Source organism: Peromyscus maniculatus, chromosome 4 (genome assembly GCF_049852395.1).
Source record: "Peromyscus maniculatus bairdii isolate BWxNUB_F1_BW_parent chromosome 4, HU_Pman_BW_mat_3.1, whole genome shotgun sequence".
In the NCBI taxonomy this organism is placed as follows: Eukaryota; Metazoa; Chordata; class Mammalia; order Rodentia; family Cricetidae; genus Peromyscus; species Peromyscus maniculatus.
The window spans coordinates 60,601,335-60,614,974 of record NC_134855.1 but is presented as its reverse complement, the minus strand read 5'-3'; positions in this window follow the sequence as shown (position 1 = coordinate 60,614,974).

Below are 13,640 nucleotides of genomic sequence, written 5' to 3'. Positions count from 1 at the left end.
TTATGTCTATTTGGCTTCCCAATTTTGTAATTTGAAATTCAAATATACATTTAGGGTGGTTTTATTGCCCAGTTGAATTGCCTTCTTCATCATCTTGGAATTCCATATTAATCACTGATAATATTTCCTGTTACAACCTAATTTGCCTTTTGACGCTGTTTCTATTTTTACTTTATTTTGATGACACTTGGTGTGATCCATGTATTAGCTACATTTCCCATGTTGTGACAATGAGCAAAACTTAATGGACAAAGGGCTTGATTTGACTTACAGCTCTGGTAGGCATGGTGTCAGGAGTGGGAGGCAGCTGGTCATGTGGCACCTGCAGTCATGAAGCAGAGAGTGCCCAGAAAGTGGAGCTTGGTTGTGAAATCTCAATGTCAACCCTAGAAATCTGTTTTCTCAATTAGACTCCACATCTAAAAGGTTCCAGAACCTTTGTCAGTAGCTAGGGACCAAGGCTGTAAACTCATGAGCCTATGGTGAATATTTCACATTTAAACCATAATAATGCATGTACTTGCATTTTTTAACACTAATATATTTGAGTTTTAAAAACTTCCTGTAGCCAAATATAATTGGATTTTCATTTTTCAAAATACGTCTTGACAGTATATGTATTTTAATTACAAAATTTAGACCGTTTGTATCTAACATACTACCAATATATTGAGGTTTAAATTTTCTCTCATAATGACTTTTTCCCTTGTCTCCTTTTTATTAGAGTAATTTGTACTTCTCATGTCATCTTCACTGTTAGCTTAGTGAGAATATCTCTATTTTATTTCCTCAATGACTACTATTGTGATATATATGATATATATACATATATGATACATAAACATGTAAAAGTTGTATATAGGTGTGTATGTGTGTTTGTGTGAACTTACCCATGCATGTTGTAGTTTTGGAAGCCAGAGGCTGATATCCCATGTCTCATCCACTGCTTCTCAACACCTTATTTCTTCTTAGAGAAGCTCTCTCACTGAATTTGGAGGTGCCATATCAGTTAAATCCACTGGCTATCAACCCTGGGATTGGCCTTTCTCTGACCTTTTAGCAAACAGTGATTACAAATGAAACACATCCAACTTCTTATGTTGGTGTTAGGGATCTGATCTCAGGTGTTTATGCTTCTGCAGCAAGCATTGAATCCACTTCATCTTCTCTGGAGTACTATCATGCATATGTGTGGGGGGTGTGTCTGTGTGTTTCATATATATGCATGCTCATATTTGTGTGAACACATATGTGTATGGGTAAATGGGCATTTGTGTGAGCATGTGTGTGGAGGATCAAAGTTGATGCAGGTAAAGTCTCTCACTGAATCCAGAGCTTATGATTCCAGCTAGTCTAGCTATCTAGCTTGCGTAGATACCCCCTCTCTCTGGCTCTCTAGTGCTGGAATTCTAGGTGACTGCCATGCTTGCCCTGTGTTTTGGGGGCTTCATACTCCAAACTCTAGTCCTCACACTTGTCAGACAAGTGCTTTGGAGAGTGATCCACCTCTGAAGGTGTTCGTACACAGTTTTAACATATCTAAATTTATTTTTTAAAAAATAGAAACTTCTGTCACTTCCTGATTTCATGGTTCGTAGGCCAAATATATTCATTTATTCTATATTTTGATCTATTTTTGTAGTTCATTACAATTTAACATCTACTGTAAATCCTACAAACATTTTCTTTTCTTCCCTTTTATTGAAAATAGATTTTTTCTTACATACTATATCCTGATTATCGTTTTCCTTCCCTCTACTCTTCTCAGCTCCTCTTCACCTCCCCACCCATCCATATCCATCCTCTTTCTGTCTCTCACTAGAAAACTAGTAGGTGGTGCCTGGTATAATGGTATATGCCTTTAATGCTAGCACTTAGGAGTCAGAGGCAGGAGGATCTTTGTGAGCTTGAGGCCACCCTGGTCTATATAGTAGGTTCCAGGACAGCCAGTACTACCTAGTAAGACTGTTAAAAAAACAGAAACAACCCACCCCTTAAAAAACACAAATAAAAACAAAAAAGAAAAGAAAACAGGTTTCTCAGGGATAATAATAAAATAAAATATAATAAGCTTAAACAAAAATCAACACATTGCAATTAAACAAAACGAACAGAAGGAAAGGAGACTAAGAGAAGGCACAAGAACCAGAGACCCATTCATATGCACACTCAGGAATATCATAAAAACACAAAACTGGAAGCTATAATATATACACAAAGGAACTGTAGGATAAAAAGAGAGAAGAGAAAAAAACTACATAAATAAAACTAAAATTAAAACAGTAATACAAAATTGAAAAAAAAAAGGAAGAGTCCTGACATAACATTATGAAACAAGGAATTTCCAAAGATGCCATTGAGTTCATTTTCTGTTGGCCATCTTTGGCTGGGCATGTGGACTACCCATAAAAACAGTCTGTTTCCCCAGTGAGACTGCCCTGGAGGAAATAAGTTTTCATTTGCAAGTGGTTGTCAATTGGAGATTACTAATGGTTTAAAAATGGGGCCATATGCTCATTTTTTTCAGCTCTAAAGCCCATCTTGTGCAGACCCTTGCAGATCCTGATCTTGCTGTCCTAGTTTCTGTGAGTTCATATGTGCATTGATCAAGTTGATTTAATGGAGCTTGTTTTGTTGGGGCCTTCCATAACCCCTGGATCTTACAATCGTCCTACCTCCTTTTCTGAGCTCTGAGAGAAGGGAGTTGATGGAGACATCCCCTTTTGAGCTGAGTGTTCTGAGGTCTCTCACTCTATGCATCATGTCTGGCTATGGGGCTCTGTATTTGTTTCTATATGGTACAGGAGGCTGAGTAAGGCACTGATCTATATGTATAGTGGAATGTCATTTTATTGCTACTTTTTAAAAACAGCAGTGTTTAGTTTTAATCTAGGTTCCTGGGCTATCTAGCCTCAGGTTCTTGGTTCACAAGCAGTGTTGGGTATGGGTTCCATCTTGTAGAGTGGGCCTTCAAGTCAAATCAGATGTTGATTGGTTATTCCCACAAACTTTGTGCTACCGTTACACTAGCAGATCTTGCAAACAGGACACCAATGTAGATCAAAGGGTTTGTGTCTGGTTTGGTGTTTATGTTTCTCTTTTGTTAGCCTACAGAACACCTTCTTGTACCAAAGATGTTATAATGTAGGGGTGAAAGCTCTGTGTAGGCTCCCGATCAACATCTCCATCTTCAAAGAGTTATGTAAGTGTTGTCTTCAGCAATGGGGCCATGCTGCCAACCTATAGTCTTGGCAACAGCCTGGGTTACTTGGGAATTCCCATTGGAGCCTCTTTGAGCAACAACTCAACTAGATGTAACCCAGTCCCAGTATTGGAATTGTAGTTTGCTTATTATTGACTTAACAGCTAATATCCACATGTAAGTGATTACATATCATGTTTTTCTTCCTGGGCCTGGCTTTACTCACTCAGGATGACATTTTCTAGTTCTATCCATTTACATGTGAATTTCATGATTTTATTTCTTTTAACAGCTGAGTAATACTCAATTGTTTATACATATCATGTTTTCTTTACTTGTTTTTCTCTTTAGGGACATCTAGGTTGTTTCACATTTCTGGCCATTATGAATAGAGTAGCAATGAACATGGTTGAGCAAGTGTCCCTGTGGTAGGATAAGGTATCCTTTGGATATATGCCCAAGAGTGGTATAGCTGGATTTTGAGGTAGATTGATTTCCATCTTCCTGAGAAACCAGCACATGGATTTGCATAATAACTGTACAAGTTTGCACTCTCACCCATGACAGCTAAGTGTTCCCCTTATTCCACATCCTCACATCCAGCAGGAGCTGTCATCTATCTATTAATCTTAGCCATTCTGACTTTTTGTAAGAAGAAATTTCAAAGTAGTTTTGCTTCTCATTTCTCTGATGACTTGTGATGTTGAACACTTCTTTAAGTGTTTTTCAGCCATTTGAGTATTTACATCTATACCCCATTCTTTAGTATGGTAGTGTTTCTTTTATGAACACGGGGTTTCTTTTATTTGGTTCATAGATGTTAATAATTATAATGTCTTCATGGTGAAATTTTTTGATAAGTTTGCAGTGCCCATCCCTATCTCTTCTGATTAGTTTTGGTCTCTAGTCTATTTTGTCAGATATTTTAAAATGGCAACACTAACTTGCTTCTTAAGTCCATGTGTCTGGAATTTTTTTCCTGTCCTTTATCCTGAGATGATGTCTATCTTTGATGTTGAGGGGTGTTTCTTGGATACATCAGAGATGGATCCTGTTTTCCCATCCATTCTTCAGTTTGTCGTTTCATTGGGGAAGTGAGACCTTGATGCTGAGGGATATCAATGAGTGCTGTTTGTTGATTCCTGTTATGTTGTTGTTGTTGTTGTGGTGGTGGTGGTGGTGATGATGCGTGTTCCCTCTCTTGACTTGCTGGCTTGGTATTAATTATTCCTTGTGATTGCTTGTTGGGGTTGATGGCTGGGATAAAGCAATGAGTGGGGTAATGAAGTTTGGAGGGGAAGATATGTGTGATCCACTGGGGATGGGGATGTGGGAGAAAAGAGACTGTAGGAGGTGGTCATCTACAAAGCTTGGAATAAGATTTCGGGGTTGAATTTGGAGGAGAGGAGAGAGAAATGAAGATCTGAAGTTATCCTACTAGCTTCCCTGGCGAGAGTGACTACAAACATTTTCAATATTGTGTTGTATTATATTGTATTGTATGGATTGTATTGTACTGTTCTGTACTGTTTTGTATTGTATTGTATTGTACTGTACTGTACTGTTTTGTATTGTATTGTATTATTGTATTGCTGGGGAGCACATTCAGGGACTTCTTTGTGGTGGGCAAATATTCTATTCTATTACCAGTCCCATCCATTTTCAACATTTTTGACATATGTAAAATTTGTATTTAAAAAGTTAAAAAGAAAAATAACTCCTTTTAGATTTATCTATATTTACTGTGTCTTTTCATCTCTTTGAATTCATCTGAGTTCCTGTTTTAAATGATTCTCCTAAAGAATTTCTATTAATATTTCTTATGGTTTGACTCTGTTATCAAATAATCCTTTCAGATGTCATTTTTAAATGAAGTTTATTATACTGTTTTTTAAAAGACGTTTTAAATTTTGTTCTAGAAAATAAAATACTGTTTGGTGGCTTCTTTTGCTTTGGTATTAGAATTATGTCATTTCATGATTTTATGATTTGTATAATATATAACTAAAATTCTATATTAATTGCTATCTTTGTCATTTTCAGCGATCTTTCTTTCTCAGCCTCTTTCTGCTTAATCTGACCCAAAGACTTCTTCATTTCAGAAGATGCCTTTCCATCTTTAGGATTTACATTTGGTTAGTTTTCATTGTTTTAATCTCTTTTGTGGTCATTTATATTCTGTTCTGTTGAGCATGTAGAGCCTATTTAAGAAGCTTTTTTTTTTTTTTGAGTACTCTGTCCCATCTATGGTGGTACATGAGTCATTTTCTGTGTCTGTTTCCATTAACTAATTTATATGCTAAGGGGTTATGTCTTTCTGGTTTTGAACATTTACTATTCTATGTTGTATTAGAAATTGTGTCTGTATTTGAGTGTGTTCCTTTGAAGAATGTTGCCATTTGAAGAGAGATTTCAGTCATCATCAACTATTCAGATCCCTGTGGGCTAAGTTTTAGCTCTGCCAGGACAGGTGGAGATTATGTCACTTTGGTGATATTGAACTGAGGATATTGCAAGGACTAATCCTTTACTCTTCAAGTCAACTAGGACACAAGCCTTTGTGTCTCTATCTCATATTTCTGTAGTCAGGAAATGGCCTCAAGGTAAGAAGCTATGGTGATTTTGTAACTAGCTTCATTTATTTCCCGTGTTTCAATCCTTGTAAGTCTGATTTGGCTTTTTCAGGGCCCTTTACATGCTATTCAAGGACTGTGTCAAAGAGCTACACCTTCAGCTCTTCTTTAAAATAGTGCATGTAGCCGGGCGTTGGTGGCGCACGCCTTTAATCCCAGCACTCGGGAGGCAGAGCCAGGCGGATCTCTGTGAGTTCGAGGCCAGCCTGGGCTACCAAGTGAGCTCCAGGAAAGGCGCAAAGCTACACAGAGAAACCCTGTCTCGAAAAACCAAAAAAAAAAAAAAATAGTGCATGTATATTGATAATATCAAAACTATCTTGAAGGGGGTATAAACCAATGACTGTAGGTATTCAATAATCTACAGGCCCAATACCAGGAGCATATTCTTTTTTTAATAGTTCTACCTAAGTATGTAGGTTATATTCAATAATAACTATACAAAATATTGAAACAAAATTTAATTTTTTGGAAACAATTTGTATCAATTTTCATTAGTAACTGTTGGGGGGATATTTGATCACACTGTAAACCTCAAGTTTGCATTTGTGTTAACTAAATAAAAGTAACCATGTGTCAGGAGGTTGCAGTAGAGCCTCAGAGGGCATCCAGGAGAGATAAAGAGACACAGGACATAGTAGGGTGGGGTTCTGAGTGGGGCAGATATTTCTGGGTTGGCAAAGTGGAAGCACAGGTCTTCCATGGAAGCCAGCAAGGAGAGAGGGTTAGCTAGTTGCTACTCAGCCTCTCTGAGCTCACATGTTTTCACCCCAGCCTTTGAATCTTGATTCTTATTCATAATTAGAAAGAGAGAGATTTAGTTAAGGCTACCTTTAGCAGCAGTGACAGGGCCAGTGCCTGCAGGAGCAGAATTCTCCCCAGGCTGTGACTTGAGCATCTAGGCCACTGCCAGAAGCAGGCAGGTAACTGCAGAATTGCAATTGCTGGCTGAGATAGCCATAGGTTAAGGGACAGCCATTGTATTGAAGTTAGAACAATAAAAAAATATTCATTTTATAAAAATATGTTTGAATATAGCTGAGTAATTGTGTTTTGCATCAGTATTTTATTAGTTAAAACATCGTGTTTTATTAAACACATCATGCATTGCCTTCAAGTGAACTTCAAATTTAAAATACTACACAACTAAACATACAATGAAATGTTCGACAACATTACACTTTAAAAAGAAAGGATATCAATATAAACATTTTAAAAATCAATGTTAAAAAGCATTATTTATAAAGACTAAAAAATTGAAATAAATCTCTTCCTTTGAGTTCATGAGGAAAACCTATTCACATTCCAACAATAATGAGAAAGGAGACATCATAGCAAATATGTGATAACATCACAAGCAAAGGAATTTGGGTCAAGGTGATGCAAAGGACAGCACTAAATCAAATTCACAAAGGCGGGGGAAGTTTCTTACAGCTATGAAGAGGGCCAGTAAGATGGCTCAGCAGGTAAAACGATTGAAGCCAAGCTACTAGGGTTCATCTTTGGAATCCATATGATAGAAGGAGAGAACCAACTTTGCAAGTTGTCCTCTCACCTACACACACACACACACACACACACACACACACACACACACACCATGACTAATATGTATGCATACATAATACACATATGTAAATACATAAATAAATTAAATATTATAAAGGAAAGTAAATGTACAAAGTTATAGTTCTCCTAGAAGGCCACTTTGTGATTGAGAGGCATGGCTATGAAATGCTCAAAACCGAGGACCACAGAAATTGCCAAGAGCGTACACTTTATTATAAATATTCTTCATTTCCCCCCATAATTCCATGTGAAGAAAAACTGTAAGCAACAGTAGGATTTTCTGTGAATGTAATGACTAACTTTGATGCACACAGTTACATCCAAATAACTTTCATCATGTCGTCATGGTTATCGAAAGCATCGCCCTGTGTATGTCAAAGTTGTATAAACGTTTACTTCGTCTATCCTAAATCTTTTTGAAATCATTCCTCCTTCCTTTTTGCTCTTTCAATTACATACCTGCAAGGAAAAAAAATCAACTTTGGCTGTGGTCAAAATCCAAGTTAAAAATGCTGAGCCGCTCTCTCTATCATTTCTACATTCCTGGTGACTGAAGAACAGGGACAATGTCTAGTACTTTCTCTAAATGTAATTCTTATATGGATGACTTCATGCCAATTATGTGTCTTTTTCTCTCATTTTTCCTCAAAATGCTTCTAGAATAGTGTCTTTCTTTTCTTTATCAAGCTGTCAGATAAATGCTTCATTTATTGAATGTAGTGTCTGTATTTAACTTCCAAGAATTAAGTTCTTGGTCATTTTTCTTATCTATTTTTAAATCTGAAATTATTTGACACAATCATATATTATTATTCATTAAACTGTCTCTTTATGTTAATGAAAGCAATCTGATATGGTGAAATAATTAACAACTTATTGTTATTCATCATTGCAAGGAAAAGGGCACTCTGTTCAAAATCTGTGTAGGTTTCAATAATTGGTTCATTGAGTCAATAAAAAGGAAATTAGCTTTCTTAATTTTGCAAAAGTAATTTGTATAAAGATCCCTGGGCTCTTAAGAACAAGAGAGAAAGAATGATCAAATTTTCTGGAAGAAATGGATTTGATGAACTTATTATGATACTGATTATTTTTTTTTTCTGGTTTTTCGAGACAGGGTTTCTCTGTGTAGTTTTGGTGCCTGTCCTGGAACTTGCTCTGTAGACCAGGCTAGCCTCAAACTCTTAAAGATCTACCTGGCTCTGCCTCCCAAATGCTGAAAGTAAAGGCATGTGTACTGCAGCCTGGCAATACTGATATTTTAAAAAAGCAGAACATGTGTACTACATTTGAGAAGTTTTAATCAATATTTTTATTTTCCAAATCTTTTTTAATTCATTTTACATACCAACTATAGATTCCCCTCTCATCTTTCTTCCCTCAACTGAATGTATCGGGCTTAGCTGTCCGACCATGGGAGAACTTACCCTGTTAGAGAAAGGGATGAGAGGGAGAGGGTGATGGGTATGGGAGAAGGGATGAGAGGGAGATCTGTGGTTAATATTTAATGAATATTTTATATTTCTACTCATCTTTATAATTTAAAATTAATCTCTATACGTTTGTGGGGAGGGGAGAGAGGGGAAATTGCGGTTAGGATGTAACATACAAGATAATAATAAATTTTTAAAATAAAAATTTAAAGACATAAGAAATTAAAAACACTATATTTTAAGTTAATTTTAGGTTTACAGAAGATTTGGAAGTAGGAATAATTCTCATGCACCCCCCTCCAGCTAAAACTATATACAGCCCTCAGGCCCTATCAGTACTGTATTGTTATTATCAGTGTTCCAAAGATTGGGTAAATATGGATAAAGCTTTCATTTAAATCTGTGGGTCAGTTTTGGAAGGACCCAAGTTTTCAATCAATTTGAGCAAATACTGAAAAAAGAGATTTTTGGTTTTTATGGTAAGAATATATTTAGCTTTGCAAAGAAATGACCAAATTATGTCTCAACGATATTGCTACTTTATGTTCTCACCATACAATATTATTTTAAAAAATAAAGCGGAGAGAAAGTGACAGAGGAGATGGCTCAGTGGGTATGAGGGCTGCCCGGCAAACACGAGGACCTGCGTTCTAGTCCCCCACATCCGTGTCAAAGGACAGGTGGCTACAGAGGGCTGCAAGCCCAGCTCTGTCAAGGGGCAGTGACTAGCTGATCTCAAGAGCTCTTGGAAAAGCCAGCCTAGCACAAACTTTAAGTTTTCACTTCGTGAGAGATCTTGTCTCATGGCAATATGGTAGAAAGCAATACAGGAAAAATACCTGATGATGTGTTCTCCCCCTTGTGTGCACAGGCACATATACCACCTACACACTACACACACACACACACACACACACACACACACACACACACACACACACGAAACCCATCTAGAGAACAAGAGTGATTTGATAGACTATATCATTTTTTACTGGAGAGTTTCCTCAGAAGTACTGAGTCATGTACACAATATTTCTCATAGCTGTCACATGTCCACTTGAATAAGGCATGCTTCCAATAAAACATGGCCACATATCTTCCTTGTAGCTGATTAATCATACATTTCTCATATCAGTAAATTCATTATCCACCCAGATTTCATTTTCTTATCTTCCATTCTATTAAAAAGTTATCTGTTTATGATGTACCATATCCTCTGATTTTCTTTACTAATACTTAGTATATTCCATTCTATTATTCTTATTTTAGTATTTTTATTTCTTTCATTGACATGCAAATACCTTGAGTCTAACACCTCATTTTCATTTATTCATGTTTTTGTGGTAGTTCTGACCATACAGTGCATGGAGTGTTGTCCACATTCACTAAATATTTATTTAACAACTAAAGTTCTTGATCAATATAGTACACACTGCTAAATGCCCATGTAACAATCAGCAAAGTACTCTTATAACCTGTATTTTTCTGTAGAATCCTTATTTTGTTCAGAACCCATAGTTTCCATGAGGCTTCATGTTTTACCTATCCATCAAAACTCCATTACTTCTGATATTTCAATTTGAATAGCTATGTGGAACTTTCTGGAAAACAACGTGTAAGGTGACACATGAATTTTACCCTCTAAGTTACTTTTTCAGTGTTAGTAAGAGTCATATGGGTGCTTTTTATTCTATTCCATCCATTTTCACGTGATACTCGGAGCTGTGGAAACTCTTGTGTGGACTTGAAGGAAGCCGGCAAGAAAATGCTCCGAGTGGCTGATGGAGACAGCAGAAGAACAATAGTGTTTGGAGTCTCTAATTAAGGCAATCTCGAGTAGCTCCTATGAGTGTATTATGTTCTGGCTACTTGCAGCCCAAACAATCAGAAACACTGACATTAAGTGATATAAAAGCCTGCAGCTGGATGGATGGCTTAGTTGACAAAGAGCATGCTGTGGGAGCAGGAAGAGCCAAGTTGAGATCTGTAAGACTCACACGTGAAGCTGGGAGCCGTGAACCATGCCTATAATTCCAGTCCTGGAGAGACAGAGGCCGAAATATCCCCGAGGATTTCTGGCCACCAATGTAGCCAAAGTGGTTGAGCTTTAGTCCCAGTTAGACCCTTTCTCAAAAACTGAGGCAGAGAATGTAGGGTCGTTTGAGCTCTGGTCTCCACACACAGCAGCAAGTTGTTCAGTTCTTGTATTCTATTTCTTTTACCCTATGGGATGGCTAGGATGAAAGTCACATTTTTATCACTTTTGGATTTAGTTCAATTTTTTGAAATTACTTTTAAAAATAAATGAAAATTTCTAATTGGAAAAGTCAAGATGTCATTAATACTATTACTTGGACTATAGTGATTTATTTTTATATAACCGTCAATATCTTTACCACTTAATAGGATGAAAATACACATTAACTTCAGCACAGGTAACCTGTTTAATTTTCACTATTGAATGTCAGCATAGGCATAGGAAATACATTTTTTTTTCATTAAAAAGAAGTGGTCCACAGAGTCCAGTGTCAGATGTAATAACATTCTTGTATTCTGAGGTATTGGCTTATGGGTATTATTTAATAGGTTGTCAAAAGTCATTAAAATTTATTTTAAAATGGTATCCAGTGCAGATTATTCATGTGGGAGTGAACATCTAATTCATAGCAATAAGCGTTTTATTATATATAGTGACTATGAATGCATCTATATATAGTTTCCAATACCTGGTTTTATTGAAAGTATTCCATTCAATTGTGAGATGTTTAGCCTGAATGTCTGAAGTTTATGAGAGACAAAAGAGCTGTCTTGAGGATTTTAATTATGTGGTGCTACATGATTATCATGTAGGCTCTGACAGCCAGAAAGCATTTATTTTGCTTATAAGTTATAGATCAGAAGAAAGATATAAAATTATTTTTTCATAAGCATCACAGAGATTTTTGAAACAACTTTTTTTTCAGAATACAAGATTTGTAGGAGCTAGAAGGGTTGAGGATACCACAAGAGGATACAACATAGCCCACAGAATCAACTACGCAGGCCTCATCGGGGCTCACAGAGACTGGAGGAAGAATCACGGAACCTGCATAGAGCTGCTGTAGGTTCTCTACATATATGCTATCGTGGTTAGCTTGAGGTTTTTGTGGGACTCCTAATAGTGGAAATATGGGTGTCTCTGACTCCTTTTCCTGCTCTTCAGTCCCTGTACCACCTAAAATGGGTTGCCTTGCTCAGTCTTGATATGAGGGTTTGTGCCTAGTCTTATTTTGTATCTTGTTGTGCTGTGTTTGGCTGATTTCCTTGGATGGCCTGTTCTTTTCTGAAGAGAAATGGAGGAGGAGTGTATCTGGGGAAAGAAGAGGGGAGACATGAGAAGTAGAGGGAGGGGAAATTACTGTTGGAATCTATTATATGAGAGAAGAAATAAAAAAAGAATATATTTAGTAATCATTTCATACATGTGATACAATGCTTACAAAATAAGGATCAGGGTCTCTTTCTGCCTTGGGGAAGCAGATAAAGGCTACTTGGTAAGTTACAAGCCAGTTGATCCCTTATCTTACAAAAAAAAGGAGATAGGCAGTGTCTGAAGAATTAATAACACTGAGGTCATCTTCTGTTCTGTACACACACATGTTCATTTGTACCTGAAAATACACATGCACATGCATACATGAAAACATAGACACAAAAAGAATAACAGTCCCAACATTATTTACACTGTATTTGCCAAAGAAATTTAGTGGGAGAGCAGCCTTGGTCATAAGATGAAATGGTCTGTCATTAAGACGGTGTAAGAACAGAGACAGGAAGCACACTACAAGGACTTGAAGCACATAAGGAAGGCTTACATTTGTCTCAAGAGTAGAGAAAAGCAATAGGGCAGGAGATTGGAATAATCGGCAATGAGTTACCCAAGATCTGCATGCCTGCAATTCCAAAAGTCTGTTTCAAAGATATCAGTGGGAGAGAGGAGTACAAGTACACTCGGGGCCAGATCCAGTCTTGCTGCTTGCTTTCTTGGATCCTAAAGTTAAAACTTATTTTTGCATTTTAAAATGTTTTACAGTCTCTCACCTTGAGGCTTAGGCTTCCATCACATCGGTTCATGAGGACATACTGAAATTATCTAAAACACAGCACCCTGGATTTCATCCAATCAGTGGTCCAACAAAAGCTAATCACAGATGAAATATAAAGACAAATGGATGAATCAAAGAGATGTAATTGTACCTCCATTTAGTATTACACCAAATATGCAGAGAAAGGAAAAATGAAATTACAAAAGGTTTATCAACTTCTAAATTGATTTTATTTGTAGACATTGTTCATTGTGTTATTAAAACTGAATGGGACCTGTGTCGGAGAGTTGGTATGGATTCAGTCTTGTACAAGTTGAGCCTGATGTCCTTTTGAGGTTTTCACATTTAATATATCAAATAGGCAAGTATAGGTAAGGTGAGTGAAGTCCAAAATGTGAGTAATCTTAGGGCCATCCAAAGCAGTTAAAATCATTAGGATGGATGAGATGCACAAAGGTAAAGAGCAAACAATGTCAGAATTCTTAGTACCTAATTTTAAAGAATTTAAACATTTGTTGCTTAAATGAAGTATGATGGGCCTGTGATAAAGACAGGAAAGGAGAGTTGAGAAGAGAAGGAAAAAAACTGATAAATCACGGAGCCGAAGAAATATTTTTAGAAAAGCATGTTCAGACATGGTGAATGTTGAAATGGACTAGGAAGAGCGTCTGAGTAGGGGAGTATGGAGAGATGGCTCAATGGTTAAGAGCGCCTTCCT